This window comes from Lolium rigidum, chromosome 4, assembly GCF_022539505.1.
Source record: "Lolium rigidum isolate FL_2022 chromosome 4, APGP_CSIRO_Lrig_0.1, whole genome shotgun sequence".
Taxonomy (NCBI): Eukaryota; Viridiplantae; Streptophyta; class Magnoliopsida; order Poales; family Poaceae; genus Lolium; species Lolium rigidum.
Window position 1 is genome coordinate 266129314 of NC_061511.1, and position 9094 is coordinate 266138407.

The following is a 9094-nucleotide window of genomic DNA, read 5'->3' on the forward strand; positions in this document are numbered from 1 at the left end:
TTGGCTTCGCGATGGCGGCGGCTCCGGGAAGGTTTTCTCTGGTTTCGTCGAACGTGTCGTGGTTTTCGCGACGGAGGCTTTAAATAGGCGGAAGGGCAAGGTCGGAAGGGGTCCGGGGCCACCGGACACTAGGGCGGCGCGCCCCCCTCCTGGGCCGCACCGCCACCATGTGTGGCCCCCCTGTGGCCCCTCTCTGGCGGTTCTCGGGTGTTCTGGAAGCTCCCGGGGATTCTGAGATCTTCGGTGTTGATTTCGTTCGATTCCGAGAATATTTCCTTACTAGGATTTCTGAAACCAAAAACGACAGTAAAACAATGAACTGGCCCTTCGGCATCTCGTCAATAGGTTAGTTCCGGAAAACGCATAATAATGACATAAAGTATGCATAAAACATGTAGATATCATCAATAATGTGGCATGGAACATAAGAAATTATCGATACGTCGGAGACGTATCAGCATCCCTAAGCTTAGTTCATGCTCGTCCCGAGCAGTAAACGATAACAAAGATAATTTCTGGAGTGACATGCCATCATAACCTTGATCATACTATTGTAAGCATATGTAATGAATGCAGCGATCAAAACAATGGTAATGACATGAGTAAAAAAATGAATCATAAAGCAAAGACATTTCATGAATAGTACTTTCAAGACAAGCATCAATAAGTCTTGCATAAGAGTTAACTCATAAAGCAATAAATCAAAGTAAAGGTATTGAAGCAACACAAAGGAAGATTAAGTTTCAGCGGTTGCTTTCAACTTATAACATGTATATCTCATGGATATTGTCAATGTAAAGTAATATAACAAGTGCAATATGCAAGTATGTAGGAATCAATGCACAGTTCACACAAGTGTTTGCTTCTTGAGGTGGAGAGAAATAGGTGAACTGACTCAACATAAAAGTAAAAGAATGGCCCTTCGCAGAGGGAAGCATTGATTGCTATATTTGTGCAAGAGCTTTGGTTATGAAAACATGAAACAATTTTGTCAACGGTAGTAATAAAGCATATGTATCATGTAAATTATATCTTACAAGTTGCAAGCCTCATGCATAGTATACTAATAGTGCCCGCACCTTGTCCTAATTAGCTTGGACTACCGGGATCATCGCAATACACATGTTTTAACCAAGTGTCACAAAGGGGTACCTCTATGCCGCATGTACAAAGGTCTAAGGAGAAAGCTCGCATTTTGGATTTCTCGCTTTTGATTATTCTCAACTTAGACATCCATACCGGGACAACATAGACAACAGATAATGGACTCCTCTTTAATGCATAAGCATGTAGCAACAATTAATATTCTCATATGAGATTGAGGATATATGTCCAAAACAGAAACTTCCGCCATGATTCATGGCTTTAGTTAGCGGCCCAATGTTCTTCTCTAACAATATGCATGCTCTAACCAATAAAGTGGTAGATCTCTCTTACTTCAGACAAGACGGACATGCATAGCAACTCACATGATATTCAACAAAGAGTAGTTGATGGCGTCCCAGAAGCATGGTTATCGCACAACAAGCAACTTAATAAGAGATAAAGTGCATAAGTACATATTCAATACCACAATAGTTTTTAAGGCTATTTTGTCCCATGAGCTATATATTGCAAAGGCGAATGATGGAAATTTTAAAGGTAGCACTCAAGCAATTTACTTTGGAATGGCGGAGAAATACCATGTAGTAGGTAGGTATGGTGGACACAAATGGCATAGTGGTTGGCTCAAGGATTTTGGATGCATGAGAAGTATTCCCTCTCGATACAAGGTTTAGGCTAGCAAGGTTATTTGAAACAAACACAAGGATGAACCGGTGCAGCAAAACTCACATAAAAGACATATTGTAAACATTATAAGACTCTACACCGTCTTCCTTGTTGTTCAAAACTCAATACTATAAATTATCTAGACTTTAGAGAGACCAAATATGCAAACCAAATTTTAGCAAGCTCTATGTATTTCTTCATTAATAGGTGGAAAGTATATGATGCAAGTGCTTAAACATGAGCACAACAATTGCCAAGTACCAAATTATTCAAGACATTTTACCAATTACTACATGTAGCATTTTCCGTTTCCAACCATATAACAATGAACGAAGCAGTTTCAACCTTCGCCATGAACATTAAAAGCTAAGAACACATGTGTTCATATGCACCAGTGATGTCTACGGGAGCTTCTATTCTTGTAGACAGTGTTGGGCCTCCAAGAGCAGAGGTTTGTAGAACAGCAGCAAGTTTCCCTTAAGTGGATCACCCAAGGTTTATCGAACTTAGGGAGGAAGAGGTCAAAGATATCCCTCTCAAGCAACCCTGTAACCACAAAGCAAGAAGTCTCTTGTGTCCCCAACACACCTAATACACTTGTCAGATGTATAGGTGCACTAGTTCGGCGAAGAGATAGTGAAATACAAGTAATATGGATGGATATGAGTGGTAATAGCAATCTGAATGAAATATGGCAGCGAGTAAACATGCAACAAAACAGTAAACAAACGGTGATTCGATGCTTGGAAGCAAGGCCCAGGGATCATACTTTCACTAGTGGACACTCTCAACATTGATCGCATAACAAATAACTCTTTCTCTTATGTGCTACATACACTCTTTTGTTGGATGATGAACACATTGCGTAGGATTACACGAACCCTCAATGCCGGAGTTAACAAGCTCCACAATTCAATGTTCATATTTAAATAACCTTAGAGCATAATAGATCATTGCAAAATAAACCAAGAACTAACATAGTGCACACACTGTCCACATTACACTATGAAGGAGGAATAGATTACATCAATACTATCATAATGATAATTAACTCCACAATCTACAAGAGATCATGATCATAGCCTACGACAAGAACCACACGGTGCACACACTAGTCACCTTTACACCATGAAGGAGGAATAGACTACTTTAATAACATCACATGAGTAGCACATAAACTAGTAGCGATACAAAGCTCATCATCTGGATCTCAATCATGCAAAGCAATTCACGAGATCATTGTATTGGAGTACGAGAGAGAGATTAACCACATAGCTACGGTAGAGCCCTCAGCCCCGAGGGTGAATTACTCCCTCCTCATCATGGAGGCAGCGATGGCGGTGAAGATGGCGGTGAAGACGGCGGTGGAGATGGCTCCGGGGGCAATTCCCCGTCCCGGCAGGGTGCCGGAGCAGAGAGTTCTGTCCCCCGAATTGGACTTTCGCGATGGCGGCGGCTCTGGATGGTTTTCTCTGTTTTCGTCCTTCTGGTCGATATTTTTAGGTCAGGGACGAATATATAGGCGGAGAGGCGGCGCAAGGAGGCGGCTGGGGCCCCCACACCATAGGCTGGCGCGGCCAGGGGGCCACCCGCGCCGCCTTATGGTGTGGGCCCCCTGCTGCCCGCCTCCGACTCTCCTTCGGTGTTCGGAAGCTTCCGGGAATTCTAAGACTTTCGGTGTTGATTTCGTCCGATTCAGAAAATATTTTCTTACTAGGATTTACGAAACCAAAAACGAGTAGAAAACAGACAACCGGCCTTTCGGCATCTCGTCAATAGGTTAGTTCCGGAAAACGCATAATAATGACATAAAGTGTGAACAAAACATGTCGGTATTGTCATAAAACAAGCATGGAACATCGAAATTATAGATACGTTGGAGACGTATCGGCATCCCCAAGCTTAGTTCCTACTCGTCCTCGAGTAGGTAAACGATAAAAGATAATTTCTGAAGTGACATGCTACCAACATAATCTTAATCATACTATTGTAAAGCATATGAGATGAATGCAGCGATTCGAAGCAATGTTAATGCATTGAGTAAACAATTGAATCATATAGCAAAGACTTTTCATGAATAGTACTTTCAAGACAGGCATCAATAAGTCTTGCATAAGAGTTAACTCATAAAGCAATAAATTCAAAGTAAAGACATTGAAGCAACACAATGGAAGATTAAGTTTCAGCGGTTGCTTTCAACTTGTAACATGTATATCTCATGGATAATTGTCAATGCAAAGCAATATAACAAGTATAATATGCAAGTATGTAACAATCAATGCACAGTTAATCACAAGTGTTTGCTTCTAAGATAGAGAGAAATGGGTAAACTGACTCAACATAAAAGTAAAAGAATGGCCCTTCGCAGAGGGTAGCATTGATTGCTATATTTGTGCTAGAGCTTTGGTTTTGAAAGCAAGAAACAATTTTGTCAACGGTAGTAATAAAGCATATGTATCATGTAAATTAGATCCTACAAGTTGCAAGCCTCATGCATAGTATACTAATAGTGCCCGCACCTTGTCCTAATTAGCTTGGACTACGGGATTATCGCAATGCACATGTTTTAACCAAGTGTCACAAAGGGGTACCTCTATGCCGCCTGTACAAAGGTCTAAGGAGAAAGCTCGCATTGGATTTCTCGCTATTGATTATTCTCAACTTAGACATCCATACCGGGACAACATAGACAACAGATAATGGACTCCTCTTTATGCATAAGCGTGTAGCAACAATTAATTTTCTCATATGAGATTGAGGATATATGTATGATGTCTACGGGTGCTTCTATTCTTGTAGACAGTGTTGGGCCTCCAAGAGCAGAGGTTTGTAGAACATCAGCAAGTTTCCCTTAAGTGGATCACCCAAGGTTTATCGATCTCAGGGAGGAAGAGGTCAAAGATATCCCCCTCAAGCAACCCTGCAACCACAAAGCAAGAAGTCGCTTGTGTCCCCAACACACCTAATAGGTGTACTAGTTCGGCGAAGAGATAGTGAAATACAGGTGGTATGAATATATATAAGCAACGGCACCAGAAAAGTGCTTTGCCCAGGACAGTAAACAAGCAGTAGTAACGCAGTAGTAGTAACGCAGCAGTAGTAACGCAGTAAAACAGTAAACAAGCAGCGATAGCAGTATTTAGGAACAAGGCCTAGGGATTAGACTTTCACTAGTGGACACTCTCAACGTTGATCACATAACAGAATAGATAAATTCATACTCTACACTCTTGTTGGATGATGAAGACATTGCGTAGGATTACACGAACCCTCAATGCCGGAGTTAACAAGCTCCACAATTCAATGTTCATATTTAAATAACCTTAGAGTGCATGAAAGATCAATAAGACTAAACCAAGTACTAACATAGCATGCACACTATCACCTTCATGCTATGTAGGAGGAATAGATCACATTAATACCATCATAGCAATAGTTAACTTCATAATCTACAAGAGATCATAATCATAGCATACGCCAAGTACTAACACGGATGCACACACTGTCACCATTACACCGTGTAGGAGGAATAAAACTACTTTAATAACATTGCTAGAGTAGCACATAGATAAATTGTGATACAAATTTTAAAATACATTGCAATCATAAAGAGATATAAATAAGCACTTCACTATGCCATTCATAACAGTGAATAAGTATTCTGTGAAATATAGCCTAAGAGACCCACACGGTGCACACACCGTCACCTTTACACACGTGGGACAAGGAGTCTCCGGAGATCACATGAGTAAAATTCACTTGACTAGCATAATGACATCTAGATTACAAGCATCATCATATGAATCTCAATCATGTAAGGCAGCTCATGAGATTATTGTATTGAAGCACATAGGAGAGAGATGAACCACATAGCTACCGAGTACAGCCCCGAGCCTCGATGGAGAACTACTCCCTCCTCATGGGAGCAGCTGCGGTGATGAAGATGGCGGTGGAGATGGCAGCGGTGTCGATGGAGAAGCCTTCCGGGGCACTTCCCTGCTCCGGCGAGGTGCGGAACAGAGACTCCTGTCCCCCGGATCTTGGCTTCGGGATGGCGGCGGCTCCGGAAGGTTTTCCGTATCGTGGTTCTTCGTATCGGGGTTTTCTCGACGGAGGCTTTAAATAGGCGGAAGGGCAGCCTCGGAGGGGGCTCGGGGGCCCACACCATAGGGCGGCGCGGCCCCCCTCCGGCCGCGCCAGGGTGTGGTGTGGGGCCCCCGGGGCTTCCCTCGGCGGCTCTCGGGTGTTCCGGAAGGCTCCGGGAAAAATAGGACCCCGGGTCTTGATTTCGTCCGATTCCGAGAATATTTCGTTACTAGGATTTCCGAAACCAAAAACGGCGGAAAACAAGAAGCGGCACTTCGGCATCTTGTTAATAGGTTAGTTCCGAAAAATGCATGAATATGACATAAAGTGTGCATATAACATGTAGATAACATCAATAATGTGGCATGGAACATAAGAAATTATCGATACGTCGGAGACGTATCAGCATCCCCAAGCTTAGTTACGCTCGTCCGGCGAGTGTAAAATGATAACAAAGATAATTTCTGGAGTGACATGCCATCATAAACTTGATCATATTGTAAACATACGTAATGAATGCAGCGATCAAAACAATGGTAATGACATGAGTAAACAACTGAATCATAAAGCAAATACTTTTCATGAATAGTACTTAAAGACAAGCATCAATAAGTCTTGCATAAGAGTTAACTCATAAAGCAATAATTCAAAGTAGAGGTATCGAAGCAACACAAAGGAAGATGAAGTTTCAGCGGTTGCTTTCAACTTATAACATGTATATCTCATGGATATTGTCAACATAGAGTAATATAACAAGTGCAATATGCAAGTATGTAGGAATCAATGCATAGTTCACACAAGTGTTTGCTTCTTGAGGTGGAGAGAGATAGGTGAACTGACTCGACATAAAAGTAAAGAGAATGGTCCTTCAAAGAGGAAAGCATTGATTGCTATATTTGTGCTAGAGCTTTTATTTTGAAAACATGAAACAATTTTGTCAATGGTAGTAATAAAGCATATGAGTTATGAAAATTATATCTTACAAGTTGCAAGCCTCATGCATAGTATACTAATAGTGCCCGCACCTTGTCCTAATTAGCTTGGACTATCGGATCTTTGCAATGCACATGTTTTAACCAAGTATCACAATGGGGTACCTCCATGCCGCTCTGTACAAAGGTCTAAGGAGAAAGCTCGCATTTTGGATTTCTCGCTTTTGATTATTCTCAACTTAGACATCCATACCGGGACAACATGGACAATAGATAATGGACTCCTCTTTAATGCATAAGCATGTGGCAACAATTATTATTCTCATATGAGATTGAGGATATATGTACAAAACTGAAACTTCCACCATGAGTCATGGCTTTAGTTAGCGGCCCAATGTTCTTCTCTAACAATATGCATGCTCCAACCATTAAGGTGGTAGATCTCTCTTACTTCGGACAAGACGGACATGCATAGCAACTCACATGATATTCAACAAAGAATAGTTGATGGCGTCCCCAGAAACATGGTTATCGCACAACAAACAACTTAATAAGAGATAAAGTGCATAAGTACATATTCAATACCACAATAGTTTTTAAGCTATTTGTCCCATGAGCTATATATTGTAAAGGTGAATGATGGAATTTTAAAGGTAGCACTCAAGCAATTTACTTTGGAATGGTGGAAAAATACCATGTAGTAGGTAGGTATGGTGGACACAAATGGCATAGTGGTTGGCTCAAGGATTTTGGATGCATGAGAAGTATTCCCTCTTGATACAAGGTTTAGGCTAGCAAGGTTATTTGAAACAAACACAAGGATGAACGGTGCAGCAAAACTCACATAAAAGACATATTGTAAACATTATAAGACTCTACACCGTCTTCCTTGTTGTTCAAAACTCAATACTAGATATTATCCAGACTCTAGAGAAACCAAATATGCAAACCAAATTAGCAAGCTCTAAGTGTTTCTTCATTAATGGGTGCAAAGTATATGATGCAAGAGCTTAAACATGAGCACAACAATTGACAAGTATCAAATTATTCAAGACATTTTAGAATTACTACATGTAGTATTTTCCAATTCCAAGCATATAACAATTTAACGAAGAAGAAACTTCGCCATGAATACTATGAGTAGAGCCTAAGGACATACTTGTCCATATGCTACAGCGGAGCGTGTCTCTCTCCCACAAAGTGAATGCTAGGATCCATTTTATTCAAACAAAACAAAAACAAAAACAAACCAACGCTCCAAGCAAAGTGCATAAGATGTGACGGAATAAAAATATAGTTTCGGGGGAGGAACTCGATAATGTTGTCGATGAAGAAGGGGATGCCTTGGGCATCCCCAAGCTTAGACGCTTGAGTCTTCTTAGAATATGCAGGGGTGACCCACCGGGGCATCTCCAAGCTTAGAGCTTTCACTCTTCTTGATCATAGTATATCATCCTCCTCTCTTGACCCTTGAAAACTTCCTCCACACCAAACTCGAAACAACTCATTAGAGGGTTAGTGCATAATCAAAAACTCACATGTTCAGAGGTGACACAATTATTCTTAACACTTATGGACATTGCCCAAAGCTACTGGAAGTCAATGGAACAAAGAAATCCATCCCACATAGCAAAAAGAAGCAATGCGAAATAAAAGGCAGAATCTGTCAAAACAGAACAGTCCGTAAAGACGAATTTTAAAATGGCACCAGACTTGCTCAGATGAAAACGCCCAAATTGAATGAAAGTTGCGTACATATCTGAGGATCACTCACGTAAATTGGCATAATTTTCTGAGTTACCTACAGAGAATTAGGCCCAGATTCGTGACAGCAAAGAAATCTGTTTACTCGCGTGATAATCCAAATCTAGTATCAACCTTTCTATCAACGACTTTACTTGGCACAACAAAACACAAAACTAAGATAAGTAGAGGTTGCTACAGTAGTAAACAACTTCCAAGACACAAATATAAAAAAAAGTACTGTAGCAAAATAACACATGGGTTATCTCCCAAGAAGTTCTTTCTTTATAGCCATTAAGATGGGGCCAGCAGTTTTAATGATCCATTCGCAGGAAATAGTATTTGAAGCAAAAAGGGAGTATCAAGAGGCAATTCAAAACACATTTAAGCCTAACATGCTTCCTATGCAGAAGAATATTATACACAAATGAATACATGAAGAGCAAAGTGACAAGCATAAGAGGATAAAACACGAGTAACTTCAAGATTCTCAACATAAAGAGGGGAAACTTAATATTATTAAGATGCATATAACCATATTTCCCTCTCTCATAATAACTTTC